The 15,585-nt window shown below is 38.8% G+C and overlaps 1 long non-coding RNA gene across 2 annotated transcripts in view; it reads right to left on the bottom strand.

The window, feature by feature from the left end:
* LOC142743592 (uncharacterized) overlaps positions 1 to 6,609 on the bottom strand; it is a 365,206-nt gene extending 358,597 nt beyond the window's left edge. For both annotated transcript variants that reach the window (XR_012881591.1, XR_012881592.1), the window contains exons 1-2: positions 6,414 to 6,609; positions 5,908 to 6,209 (exon numbers count right to left, since the gene is read on the bottom strand). This is a non-coding gene — a long non-coding RNA (uncharacterized LOC142743592). The remainder of the gene's footprint in view (positions 1 to 5,907; positions 6,210 to 6,413) is intronic.
* Between the last annotated feature and the right edge of the window lie 8,976 nt (positions 6,610 to 15,585).

Raw genomic sequence — 15,585 nt, 5'->3', positions numbered from 1 at the left:
ACAAAGAGAGATGTGATGCTGACTAGCGACCATTTTTTGGGTTGCCTAAAAAATGCGATCAGCCGATGAGCGTGTTTTCTCTTTAATCGGCTGATTTTGAATGATTGGTTGAATGAGCGTTCCTACAAATGTTTATTCAACTAATTATTTGCCTGTGTTTTTCTACCTCATTCTAGGTCCAAGATGAGGAGTTTAGAGGCAAAGGGCATAGTGATTGATCCAGATAAATCCAAAGTTTTTTAATTTTAAAGGCTATGTAAAGCTTTGAAAGGATTTTTTTTTAAATGAAAAGGTCACTCAATAGTTTTTATTAAAAATTATTTTTACTTTTTAAGATACAGCTGCTCTGTATTCTCTATACAGAGCAGCTGTATCTTTCACTATGACCTGAATCCGTCAGTCCCACGGACCTGACAGGTTCACTGTCAGCAGGTTCATAACTTAGATGTGATAGATTACAGGTGGATCCTGCGTGGACCCGCTTTCACTGAACCCGTCAGTCTCGCGGACCTGATGGGAACAGCATTTAGCGAACAATACGGCTACTCAAAAAGTAAAACAAATTTTTAATAAAAACTAATTATAAGGTTACACCAATCACACTGACTGATCTTTTTATTTTAAAAAAATTCCTTTCAAAGGTTATCTCATTAAAGTAGCTGTATAGTTATGTTGGTCATTTGGAAGTCCATTCCTCCACTTTATAGTATACTACAATTTGTCTAGATGTTTTAACATCAATGACTTATCCAAAATTGACTCTAGAGATAAAGATAGAGATAAAGATAAAATAAATAGCTATAGAAGTGGATTGTGGGAGATGCAGATTCCATATGGTTAGACATGGGAAACGTCTGAATACAATTTGCCAAAATTAAGGGACAGGATTTTAGACAGGGATCCAGTAATATACGCACATTTGAAATGTGTCAACTTTTTTTAATTTTATTTAAAGAGGCTCCGTCACCAGATTATAAGTGTCCTCTCTCCTACACAATCTGATTGGCGCTGTAATGTAGATAACAGTGGTTTTTATTTTAGATTTATGCTAATTAGTTTATTAATAGACAACTGGACGTCATACACTTCTCTCCATTCATGTCCATCTGTATTCACAGCACAGCGTGATCTCGCGAGATCACGCTGTGCTGTCACATTCTCCCACATTAACTTTACCAAAGTGACTTGAGAGTGAATAGACGTCACCTCCAGCCAGGATGCGATGTCTATTCACACTCCCGACACTTCGGTAAAGTTTCTGTGGGACTTACTCACAGCACAGCGTGATCTCACGAGATCACGCTGTTAATGACAGCACAGCGTGATCTCGCAAGATCACGCTGTGTGTGCAGTGAAAGAAGCTGGGCTGCAACAATGGGAAGTGTATGACGCTGATTGGTCGCGTCATACACTTCTCTTTACAACGCCCAGTTGTCTATTAAGAAACTAATGAGCATAAATCTAAAATTGTTCATAACTTGCTCAAAAATTATAATTTTTCTAAATAAAAACCACTGTTGTTATCTATATTACAGCGTCAATCAGATTATGTAGGAGATAGGACACTTATAATCTGGTGACAGAGCCTCTTTAATGTATGTGTTTTTTTAAATTTTTACTAATATACATATATTAAAATTTGTATTTCGTCTTAGCGCTGCAGCTTCTATGTATGAACTATATGCTTTTCTTGTAAAGCAGTTGGTGAGACAGTGAGCCAGACAGAAATTTGTGTCTACTTTTTGCCTTTTTATTTTGTCAATCTGGTAAAGTAAGGCCTCATGTACACGAAGTACCGAATGCTTCATATTGCAGAGTCGTAGGCTCTCCATGTGCCGCCTTATGGTGCAATGCTTCGAAAGAAGAATACCGCTGTAATACGATATTCAATGAAATATGCAACTTTTTTCCCTATGGAATATGTATGAATCCATGAGATATAACCTCTGTATGTCTCTGTATGAAATTATAGGAATACAGATGTACAGTAGATTTCCATCGGTGCCATATTACGAATACGTACAACCTGGATCCGTTATACAGCCCTGTGCGTAAAGCCTAAATCTGACTGGTGAAAGTGGTAGTCCTGGAAGCCCCTTTTTTTTAGCTGATATCAGTGGGGGAATTATTTGAAGTAAATAGGCACCTATTGTTTATAATGGATACGGCAGTCCTTTAAATCGAGTGACCTTTGTCAATTAGCTCAACATGTCCGAAGAAAACATTTATTCTGAAGTCTAGGATACCCAAACAATATTAAAAAGCAATTCCATGTGGAGATGTACAATATTACATTGGCTTACACTGCAGTTGCTTAGCTACACTATGGATTTCCAACTAAAAAGTAACAATCCCCATAGTCACTATTTTGTGGATTCTGAAAATGTGTCACTTCACGGCTCCTTACTGGATGGAAGTCTTGTCGAGGCCATCAACTGCTGGAATCCAGCACTTTGGCGAATACAAACATTAAAGGGGTTATCCGGGTTCTGAATTTTTTTTTGCAATGGCTGCAAATTAGGTAAATTCTGGAAAAGAAGCAGTACTCCCCTATTCTTTCCCCCGGCGATCCAGCGCTAGCTCCCTGGCGGCACTACCTGTGATTGTTTACATGCTTGTAGCATGTGACCGCTGCAGCCAATCAGAGGGCTCAGCAGGGCTAAGCATGATGCCAGAAATACAACACATGACTGATGAACCCTGCTGAGCCTTTTGATTGGCTACAGCGGTCACATGCTACAGGCATATAAACAATCACTGGGAGTAATCGCTGGATCGTCATGGGAAAGGATAGGTAAGTACTGCTTCTTTTTTAATTGATCTTCTTTGGAGCCCAAAAAAAATTCAGAACCCGGATAAACCCTTTAAAAGGGTTAGGTTGATATTGTCACTCAAGTTATTAGGACTGAGCTGCAGTACCTGACACAGTTCATGGATAAGAATGGCGCTGTTTCTAATCTTGTACAATCCCATATAGCAGATCTGTCGCCTTACTATGCTGATCTGTTTAAGGGCAGCATAGTATGGGGACAGGTCTCCCCTATTAACCCAAACAGCAAAAGAGAACATTGTGCTATTTGGCTAATAGCAGCTAGCAACGAATAAAGCTTAGCTGCTAGTAGCCAAACGGCACAATATTTTTTTGTGCCATTTTGGCTAATAGTGGAGTGGACCTGTGCCCATACTTTGCTACCCTTACACAGGACAGGCTGGTAAGAAGGGGACAGCATAGTAAAGCAGCATTTTTTATAATCATCTCTAAAGTTGCACAAAGACAGGATACAAATGAATGAACCATATAAATAGATAATATAGATCTAAACCAGAAGACAAATGAATAAGTTCCTGAGCTTTCGGCATTGACTCATCTGCTTAGTCAGGACACCACTTTCTTATGCAGCAGAATGTAATACAGCATGAATAAATGATGACGAATACTCCAGACTGTACTGAATTAATATTACGGAAGAATAGCGGTCACAGCCACAGCTGCTGCAAAACCTTTCATCACAAAGTAAAGCGAGTATTTATCAGAACAATACAAATGTAGCGCACACAGTAGTCACAGAAAAGTCTGGCCATTTACGTACTTGTACTTCATCATTGAAAATACGCTTTGGTAATGGATAGAATGATACAAATGAAAGATTATACCAAACATGTTCCTGTAAAATGAGCATAAAATAATGGAAATTGATATCGCAATGCGTTGAAAATCAGACGTCATTACTATATTAAGGAGTTTCATACAAGACACAAGGCCAAACACTCCCAGAACGTGCGACGCAATATATTATACATGTATATATTACATATTTTTTATATATATATATGTGTGTGTGTGTGTGTGTATATATATATATATATATATATATATATATATATATATCTTTGTAATTGTTTTTAATTATATTTTTTTCAAAAATTATAATAAAATTCTAGTCTTATTCGTAATAGAACTGTATAACAATTACATTTTTGTAAAGTAATAAAGAATTAACATCAACTTTCAAATAACCAACAGGAAAGACAAACAATAAGCTCAAGCATAAAAAAAAAAACCTCAACAATGACAAAAGCGACCCCCAGAGTCGGATGTAGGAACAGTGATCCCACAATTCTAGGCAGACACAGGTGTTATACAGTAACATGGGCTGCCGGCATGAGAGGAATCATGTTGTGTGTTCCCTGTATACTCCGAATAAAGTAGGCGAATATGGAAAAACCATATATGAAATGTATCAACTAAAGTCATTCTACTTCTCAAAAACACGTCAAATCTGGATGAGTCTAGCGCCAAATAGGCAGCGATCCTAACTGCACTCCCTCCTTCATTGTAGTCTCTTGGTGCACATGCAAAAACATGGAAAGAAGAATTTTTGAAAAAGGATCCCACTTTTTTTTTTTTTCCAAATCCGACACAGTATTTTAAGTGTCTTTATTTCCAAGAAATTCTAATTTATAACATGGGGAGGATTTTTTTGGCACCGGCTGAAGTGCAGATGTTATTCCTTAAGGAAGGCAGCCTTGATTGCCTGGGTGAATAATGGCCAGGCGCTGGCATGGAGCCAGGACTCCTCTTACAGCAGAATGTATAAAACCACTCTTCTACAGAAAGAGGCCCCCAGAAGGATAATATATTATTACGCATGATTCAAATTACAGGATCTGCAGCAGGGGAGCGAGTGGCTGAACCGAGACAGCCGCATACAGAATACTGATGATGAGATGATGGAATGCCAGGCGCATAGAAAGAGCCACAGTTTACCGTTCACCTCCTCTGTATTCTTTTCAAAGTGACTTCACGCTTGATTATTTCTCTGTCTCTGCTCATTGGCTGATAGAGATGTATTTTATGGTTCTTTTGAATTCATTATTTTTGGATATATTATTTTTTTTTGACACATTTTAATCTACGGTTTTGTTTCCCAAAGAAATTTAAAAAACCACTAATGCATTTTTATCATTGTCTGTAAGTGAAGGGCGAGCTGATGTTGCATTGCAATTTTCTGAAAGGCCTTGAGCACATATAAAGCGAAAAAAACAACAACTCTGAATAGGATTTATTGTATCGCTGCATCATTTTTTTTATGGAGTATTTTTTATGTGTAACAGGCAAATAAATAAATTTCAGCGAAAACGCTAGATAAACATAAATGATTGGTAAAAAAAGATAAGATGTTTTATTACCTGTACAGCCAATTGTGACCTATTATATATAATGCATATCCTATGGTTTATTTAAATGAGCAGGGAACGTTAGCGCTTATACTTGCGAAGGACGTATAATGAGCATTTTCTCAGCATGCACGGACCCTATTTTCTACGAGAACATTCATACATTGCCTAGGGCTTATTTCCTACAAGTTCATGAATTCCTATATGAAAAGATGCAAATAAGGTGTTTTATGCTGGGCAGACTTCACAACGATATGAAAGGGGTGGGGGTGGGGATTACACATATTCAATAATGATTCCACCTCTGTTTAATATTAAAATCACGACAAATTGAGTACTTGACTCAGACCACGAAAAACATATATCAAGTGTCTAAGTCATCTAGGGAGAATACCATCATTTTGGAATCGGAGCATTACACGGATTTAAATTGTAAAACGTATGAGCGATGGATTTGGCGCTGAATATTCCAAGTGTAAATATATTATGCTGAACAAGAGTAAGGATGAAAGGGTTAAAATGTCATCATCTGGGGGTGAAAAAAAAAATGGAATAATTCGCCTGGTTACAATGGGAGAGGCACATGATCGCATCATCGTTGGCACGGAGCCAACTCTTTTGCATAGTGATTCAAATTATGCTGGCAGAATAATTAATGGGGGTACCTAATCGCACAAAAAAATATGTTAAACAAGGTTCATTACTGCATGATGTAAATGAGATTCTCACCAATGATGTCACTGATTGGCTGAGATGAAAAGCTGGTTTTCGAACAGCGCAGCACGGCCGGATTGGCTGCTAGCTCTTCAGCTTACTGCCTTACAGCTCGGGCAGCCCTCAAGTCAGACACGTTCTGTCTCGCTTGCTTGTTGTTTCGTTGCAAATCTTGATGAGCCCAGCTGCGTCTCCATAGTAGTGGTACCCTAAGCGAGAGTCTCTCTCCTGTTTCCCACAGCTCTTGTCTGTAAGGCGGTCGCTGCTGTGAAATACCAACCCTTGGCACTGAGCCCAGACTGCGATCTTACATTTGTCTATAATACAAAAAAAAAAGTATCGGAGTAAAATAAATATAAAGGCACTTCTTTCGCAGAACCACATACAAAGGCAGACAAATTAAATACTTTAAGCCCAATTTCTTTTTAATTTTTTTTTTATTTCCCTCTCTCTAGTTTATATTCCATTGTGATTATTACACAAAAAAATAAAAAAAAATTGTAAAAATCTAATTTCTTTACCTCATGAACAAATTGGTTCTCCTCACAATAAAAAAACGTTAAAAAAAATAAACGCATTATGACTATAACAGCGCTCCGTAAAACTAATTACGCTCCTGTCCTTATTTTCTAGTTTTAATGAGCGTTCTTTACGACTATGCAAGATGGTATTGAAAAAAGAAAATCTGTTCGGCTTGTACAGTTCAGCTGTCTGACCCCCCGATAAAAAAAGAAACGCAGTCATATCAAGTTTAGAAGACAATGAAGTACCTAAAGGTTTTCCCTAGACAAGTCCTTTATAACCAGTCGGTATTATGTGCTGCAGACAGCGTCCAATCGCTACGCTGCATTCTACAGCGATGACACAATAGGTGCCCTGGCCACGGTGTCCTGATACAAGCTCAGGTTCATGTACGGTATATCTTAAGATTTATAGCTCTTTAAAATTCATTGGGAGATAACAGCACCGGCTGTTTAATCCTTAACCATAATTATAACCGTCTAATCGGCGTACATAAGCCGCCCTACAATGGTGGGTGGTACGGACTGTAAAAACGCACATCATATACATATGCAGAAGATCCCAAAGTCAATTCTATATAATAAAAAAAAAATCACAAATGACTAAACGCAGGCAGCATTTACCCATTATACTGCGCTGATATAATCTCATTAACCCCTTTTATTATGGCTTATTGGACAGTCAGCAATCATTATGTAAGTAAACGCACCCTCTGTTGTGCCTGATGGGTCAGCAAAATGATATTTGCTGTTTGAGACCAACCGAGGGGTCATTTATTAAAGGTCTTTAAATTCGATTGAGCCGACGGATTAAAACATAAACAAAAAAAATTAAAAAATTTGCCTAAACCCAGATGACAAATCTCAAACCTTCCCTAATTGGAGAACCATTGTGCTAATTCTTTGACGCGTGAAATAAAGCGACTAGATAGCACTGCGTATTTTTTCACGGATTAGTTAAATGTAACCGCTCTCGCGCTGCATAGTGGGAATCTCTACGCTAATTTGAGTCTTTTTTTTTTTTTTTATGCAGGCCGGATTAACATATTCATGAACTAAATGGCTGTTATGACTGCAGATTCAACCACGACAGTAAGCAAAAGCTCAACCTTCAAGCCTGCACAATGAATAAAATCAAGGGGAGAAAGGACGGCGCCTGGAATACGAATCTGTATCCCCCTCTATTTTTTTTTTTTTTATGGAAAGATATCAATTTTCAATATTTAAAAGCCTGTAAGTACATTGACCTTTACCAGCCAGGAAGGAAAATCTGTCATTTGGCACCTTACTCGTACTGTCACGATGTGAAATCCGCTATGTCCTGAGCGTTTCTTACAGTTCTCATCAGCATCACTACCAGATGGTAGGTTTTTATTATTAAACGACATATCCATTACCATAGAGAGGGTGAAGACGACGGGACAAGACAAAGGCTCGTCTGCATACTGTATACTGTTATTCACTTGTTTTATTTTCCTTAGGGTTGTACACCATTACACTCCAATAAGTTTACAAATGGAACAGAATATCTTCAATAGGATGCTATTTGAATGATAGATGCATATGTAGCAGAGCTGAATTTGTTTCTTTTGTGCTCGCTGATGTAGGTTAACCTGAAGTGCTATGGAAAACCACTGATCACATTATGATATCTGGTGAGTTGTGCCAAATTCCAAAATCAGCACTGCTATATCTGTAAAAGCATATTATGCATATTGTCTTGGCAGGCCTCACTGTACAAGAGACTGATCCAGTTAGAATGGAAGAAATAGTATCTGACAAATCGTACTTCAAACAATGATTTAATATAATGTAATCCAGTATATGATGCATTATATGACATATATATATATATATATTACAGATATAGCTGAGCAGAATTTGTCATTTGGCACAACTTATCGTGAAATCACAATGTGTTATCTGAGGACACTGCAGGTAAATCGATTCAGTTATGATGGTGCAGAACAAAACCACAGCTGAATGAGAGCTGTAGCACTTCTACAACTGTATAATATATATATACACATTTTTTATTTATACTATACATATTTTTGTATATTTTTTTTTATTTTATTTGTAACTAAATTTAGTGTTTGACATTAAATTGCTTTTCTTTATGAGGTTTGTATTAATAAATTAATTTTGAATCAACCTAAAATAGTGTTTTTTCTAAACTTAGTGATTCAGATGTAGCAGAACTTCATTTGTATTACAGATGGTGGAACCATGTCAGCGTTTTAGTTTCTATTGTGGATTTATATTTGTCACATATAAGACAATGGGGGCTGAAATATGGATCCATATTCCAGCATGCCAGCCTTCATTGACTTATAAGTAGCAAACACGGCTATGTTATAGAAGATTAGGCCGACAAGGGGTTTTCAAAGATTCGTCATCTTTAATTTTAATTCATCTGCTCCTTTTGTCACTATGATAATCACTGAATTAAGATAAAGCTGCAAGTTAACCTCAACTCCTATGGAAAACATCAAGGCATGTCATGTAAAACAATGAATTCAGCTCCGAGGTACATTTATATGTTACGTCTAATATCCCATAGATTTTTATCAATGGTCCTATGATAAAAGAAACAATACCTTTTACAGATAACATATTCACAGGTGTAGCAGAGCCGGATTTATTTACCTGTACACTCAGATAACTCTCAATCACGTGGGCATTTCGGTCTACAATACGGAACCATATTGTGTTGGGTGCAGCGTAGTTATAGTACATATGTCGTATAACATACCATATATTCTCCTAGAATCACTCAAAGGCCTTGTCCACATGTAACAGAGTTGCTGCGTATTTTCCGTCCGGAATTGCGGACAGAAAATACGCAGCATAATACAGTAGCAGCAGAGTGGGTGAGATTTAACAAATCTCATCCACATGCGGCGTAAAATTTCCGTCCAAAAATCCACCTGCGGTGCATATTTTTCATACCGCTGCATGTCAATTCCTGCTACGGAAAGTGGACTGAATTTCTGCGTTTTTCTGCAGAGATATCACCATCTCCCAGCATTGGAAAAAACGCCGCAAAATTTGCACCATTTTTTGCATTAAAAAAAACGCAGGAAATGGTGCAGTTTTTCTGCAGCAGATTGTTTGCTAGTTTCAACGGAAATGCTGTAGAATTTTCTGCAGCAATTCCGTTTCGTGTGGAAAAAGCCCTAAACTGCATCGGCTGGAATGTGTTGTATATTGGAAAATATGCAGCGTGTACAGATATGCGCATGGATAAAAAAAACGGGAGTTTGAGTAGCTGAATAGATTAACATTGGCTCCATATTTTGCACAACTCCTCATGGAGCCAAAAGCAGCTGTCTCATTACAGATATTGATGTCATATGGCGAGGATATGATATCAGTGACCAATCAGTGGGGGTCCAATTGATATGAACCACGCTGATCGCTAGAACGAAGTGGAAGCTACACTAGGAAAGCGCTGTGACGTTTTATCTTTTGTCAGAACCGCGCAGCTTTTTCCAGAGGCCCGCATGGTCAGCTATTGACTCTAATGGGCAGACGGACTAGTGGAGATGCCAGGAGACGTAGTGGCGCTGTGATTTCCTATCATTGCTGCCACCTCGTTCAAGAGATCAGGGGGATTTATACTGGTCGGACCCGCATTTAGGGACACTGATGGCATATCTTAGTGATCTGCCATCAATGTTTGTCATGAGACAACGGCTGTAAGGCCTAATTCACACCTGAATATTCCCACCTGGCTCAGTATTCTGCCTGTATGGAGTGGTGCAAAATACAGTGTCACTGTTAATCTATTCAGCTATTCACATTTACATTTTTATTTCCAACCATGCGTATATTTGTACACACTGTGTATTGATGCCATATCCTTTCCATACCCTTTCCATATCCCTTCCATATGCCATCAATGTCTGTCAGGAGACATCCCCTTTAAGATCCTAAATCTGGAAAGTCATAGATAGCGCGCCATAAAATCATGAGTTGTACCAAGTGACAAACTCCCCTCTGATACATCTGTATTTCCTCATGGCGTTAAACACAATATATTCTTCAGCATTATAATACGCACCTTTCTTATGATTCACATAGTCTGAGATGTCTCCATTAATCTGGTCTACAACACGTAATGAATAAATATCACACGACCGCCTCCATTTATTGACTTCCTGAATTCCTTATAAGAAGTGGCCGCTTTCAGGTACCAGCCATTTTTTTATTTTCAGTTTATTTGAATATCTCGTGATATAGAATACTTCTTGTATGAATAATGTTTGATTTGCTCTTTTGGCAAGAGATGTCACGTTTCCATGCACTAATATTCAATAATAAAAATGCATTTCAACTATAATTACTGTAAAATACTCTTTAAGCAGGTGAATGGTGATTCTTTACATACAGTAGAATAGAGCGTACTAATACTACTAATGTTCTTAGACATGATCCACCTAATGGCATAAGAGACCAATAATAATGATATGATTCAAGTATTTCCTAATCGTTTCATGAAATAAGACGACTGTTCCTCTAGGCCCTTTAAAATGTTCTATAAATGGCTTCAATTAAAGAAAAAAAAGAAAGTCTACCTCACACAAAGCCTGGATGGCGGCATATAAAATGGAGCTTTACCGCCTTATAAATATTGCTTCTAGGGAAGAAAAATCTTTTATACTGTAGGTATCCAAATAAACATATTTTTAGTTATTTATATTTTTATTAGTGACAAAATTGCAGGAGGTGTATGGCTATGTTCACACAGAGGATTCCACTGCAAAATTCCACCTCCCATTCATTTCAATGGGAGGTGGACTGTTCTTTTTCCAACTAGCAGATTTTTTCTGCCCGATCTTGGGGCGGATTCCACCCAAACCTCCCATTGAAGTGAATGGGAGTAGGAATCTGCCCGCTGATGGCAGGAATAATTCTGCGGCTGATTTTACGGCGGGACCTGCCAAGCAAAACCTGCCATGTGAACATAGCCTATCGGTTCCTCCTTTCTCATCAGGGTTGGAAATTGTGTGTAACTTCACAGACAATAAGTAAAACAAGGAACATTTTTCTTTCCCATTGCCATGATAAGAAATAGAAGCGCCTGTGATTTTTTGAAGCTGGAGGAGTTTTTGCATGTTATTGTGATTGTAATTATCATCACTTTACAGTTCACAGTAAATGCTGCTCATGTGCTCATGTTAGTATCTGAACCACAGACAGACGTCACTTAAAATCTTTATCATTAATTTTTGGCTTTCTAGTTTGTTTGTAAAAAGTTTGGCTGTCGATGATTTTTGGATAAGTTCTTGAGGAAAAAAAAAGTTGGACAACCCTGTCCCCCAATGACTCGGTCTAGCCTCTCTTTCCTTTCTGTTTTACCTCTGCTATGAGCTTCTAAATTATTACCATGGATGGGACGTGTGGGTAGCAACATTGTGAGGATTGGGGACAAGATAAAAAATTCTAACATTTATTTACCTTAGATAGTTTGATGTACTACCCCATGGCAGAAAGCGAATGTTTGATCATTTTGTGATATAACTAATTGTTCATTATTTTCACATAAATGGATTTTATGGGCTCTTTCAAAAACGTTAGTGGTATTACAAACAAGGATTTACTATTATGTTAAATATTAACTCTGGCAAAAACAAGTTTTGCATTGTAACACTTATTAGGCTCTGTTCACACTGCCATGGGAGCCTGGGTTGGCAGAAGAATAGCGCTTCATGAGCCTCTATTATACCGTCGATACGACGGACACCGCCATTTAACCGGATAGACACCATTTTCAGTTGATGGAGTCCATCCGGCACATGTGGTCTTTTTGGTACGATGGATTCTGCAATGCGTCGTGGTTTCCGTTACAGATGTAAACCATGGTGCAAGTGTGAACATAACCTTAAAGTGTAACTAAACTTTTAAAAAACTTTTGACATGTCATAGTGACTTAGTGACTCCAAATATTATTGAATTATTTTGACCTTCTTGAAGGATCCATACTTGAAAAGAAGATCTAGATAGTCCTCAGACTGTCACAGCGAAAGTGGAGTCAGGGCTGCAACAAGAAATTTTTGAGCCCTTTGCACTCAAATGTTTCCCATGTCACTCCTGTGCATCTCATCATCAGATTAAGAATAATTTATCCTGCAAATGTATTTACGTATAGTAATAAAATGAGCATTTACAAATTTCATAAAGATGTAAAGCCATAACAAAAAACACGTGCCCAATATTGAGCTCTGACAATCATGGCATGGACTTCACAAGTCCTCTGAATGTGCCCTATCACCAAGACGTTAGCAACAGAGGCTTTAAGTCCGGCAAGTTGTGAGGTGTATTCACACAGAGGAATCCACTGAAAAATTCCAGCACATCCCACAGATGCTCAATTGGATTGAGATATGGGGAATTTGGAAGCCAAGTCAACACCTCGAACTCTTTGTCATGTTCTTCAAACCATTCCTGAGCAATTGGCAGGGCACATTATCCTGAGAATAGAGGCCATTGCCATCAGGGAATTCAATTGCCATGAAGGGGTGTATTGGTCTGTAATAAGTTTCAGGTAGCTGGTACGTGTCAAGGTAACATCCACTTGAATGCCAGGACTCCAGGTTTCCCAGCTGAACATTGCCCAGAGAATCACACGTCCTCTGCTGTCTTGTCTTCTTCCGATAGTGGATGCTGGTGCCATCTTTACCTCAGGTAAGTGACCCACATGATGTAAAAGAAAACGTGATTCATTAGACCAGGCCACCTTCTTTGATTGCTCCATGGTCTAGTTTTATGTTCTTGTGCCCATTGTAGGCGCATTCGGCGGTGGACAGGGGTCAGCATACGCACTCGTCTGACAGATCTGCAGCTCCGAAGCAACAAACATGACAAGCTTCGATGCACTGTGTGTTCTGACACCTTTCTATCATAGCCAGCACCATTTCAGCCGTTTGTGCTACAGTAGGTCTTCTGTGGGATTTAACCAGACAAGCTAGCCTTCAAACCCCACATGCACCAATGAGTCTTGGGCGCCCATGACTCTATCGCTGGTTTACAGGTTGTCCTTCCTTGGACCACTTTTGGTATGTACTAACCCCTGTTCACTGGGAAAAACCCCCAAGACCTGTCATTTAGAAGATGTTTTTACCCAGTCGTCTAGCCATCACAATTTGACCCTTGTCAAAATAACCCAGATCCCTACACTTGCCCTTTATTCTTGCTTCCAACACAACTTTAAGAACTGACTTTCACTTTGCTAAGTTCTCACGTTGTGCCCGCGATGCGACCGAAACCGCACCTACATGTAGATCAGCGCTGTTTGCATATTTACTGCAGGTAAAGGCACTTTCATTGTTAATAACCATGGGGTTATGCAGCTAAACTGCAGTTTACCACGCAGCTATTTACAGAGTGAAAGGGCTTTTACCTGCAGCAAATAAAATAAAAAAACATTATCTCTACAGAACAGGAAGAGTCAGTCTATTGTGAGGCTTGGTGGCCAGAGTGAAGACAACAAAATGTTAACATTATTTTTTTAAATAGATAATGACATAGTAAAATTAATAAAAAAATAACCGAAAATTCTTAAAAAACACTAATTCATCGGCTGATTAGATCTTTAATGTGGACAAAAAAATGGTCACTAGTCTACAGCACATCTACATGTGTTGCTGCTGACATGATACAAATGCATAGGGATGAACGATCGCATTAATGACCGTTCGTCCTCATACAATAACGACTATTTCTCCTTGTGAATGAACTAACGACCACCGATCTATGTGCTTTATCATCGATCCAGCCAGTATCGGGCCGCGTAAAAAAAGCAACTTTACTGTTATGCTAATCTTATAAAAGAACCTTTATGTTGGGGAAACCCCAAGAATCATTAGAAGACAAGTGGCCACCAGATTGGCTAAACTTCTAAGCCCATGTTAGGTATAGAAATGTACATTACTGCACTAAACTGGCAGGAACTAATACATAACATAATGAAATGTCCTTCCTGCAGCCGTGTTATTAAGGTGAAAGGAGCTGACAAGCAGATTAATGGCACAATGTCAGGATATCTGAGAGAAGCTCGTCTGAACTTGTCATCCACTTGTCTACTAACTTGCAATTTCTCAGTGCTGAAGGCAGAAGTGCTGATCATTGGGAGGAAAGGTCAGCATTGTGTTTTCTGCAGTATTGAAGTGTTACTGATCAATGTAGGAAGGTAGAATACAGAAAAAATGTAGAAAAAAATCCTCCAGCTCACCTTGTCACAAGAAAGTCAGCACACGGATCCTCGTGTCGGCACACGCAAGAAACACTGTCCTTTCGGCTCTGAACCGCAATTAACTAATTACACACAAGACAGACTGGATATAAAAGGTGAAGACTGCACAGTCAGACTTACCATAAGCCATGACTAAGGACCTAGCGAAGGTCTGAAACGCGTAGGCTGCCGCCTATCTTTCTTCTTCCCTCTGCATTTGGACGATACCCACTTGTCATTAAACTGCTACGCGTAGCTCATATGCTACGATTTTAACCAAGACAAAATAAAACTTGGGAACAGATTCCCGTTTTAACAGACATCGCATTCACAGCGCTGGATCCAACTCCCCTGTTTTTGTAGGAAGGTAGAATGACTGATTAATGCCCCTAGCAATGACTTTTTTCAGGCTCCCAGAGGTTCATGGGATTGAAGGAGGGATGTGTTCTAGAAAAAACACACAAAGTGCTTGTTTTTGTAAGTAAACCATACAATTCCTTAAAGGGGTTGTCCAATTTAGAAAACCCATTTTCATATACTTTATTGGGTATTCTGAATTAATATGGGGCGTGGGTGGGATTCTTATGTTTAGGATCCAGAATACAGAGCGTCTCTTGCTCTGAAGAGTTTGTCTTGTCCTGCATTACACAGAAAACTTGTTAATTTAAATGGATACTGTGTAATGCTTAATGTCTCCTGTGTTGGCGCTGTAGAGAATCTGAACACTTAATGCCAGATTTCCTCACAGATTACAGCTGATCGCTAGAAGCCCCAGCAGAAGGACAATTTGTGATCAGCGTATTGTCAAGAGACCGTTCTAACAGGTAGGGATTGTTCAAATTGAAGAACCCCTTTAAAGCAGTGTTCTCCATCCTGTGTCTCCAGCGTTCTCCAGCTATTACAAAAATACAACTCCCAGCATGCCCTGACAGCAAT

Source organism: Rhinoderma darwinii, chromosome 2 (genome assembly GCF_050947455.1).
Source record: "Rhinoderma darwinii isolate aRhiDar2 chromosome 2, aRhiDar2.hap1, whole genome shotgun sequence".
Classification (NCBI taxonomy): domain Eukaryota; kingdom Metazoa; phylum Chordata; class Amphibia; order Anura; family Rhinodermatidae; genus Rhinoderma; species Rhinoderma darwinii.
Note: the sequence above shows the minus strand (reverse complement) of the source record. Positions and strands in the feature narration are given on the sequence as shown.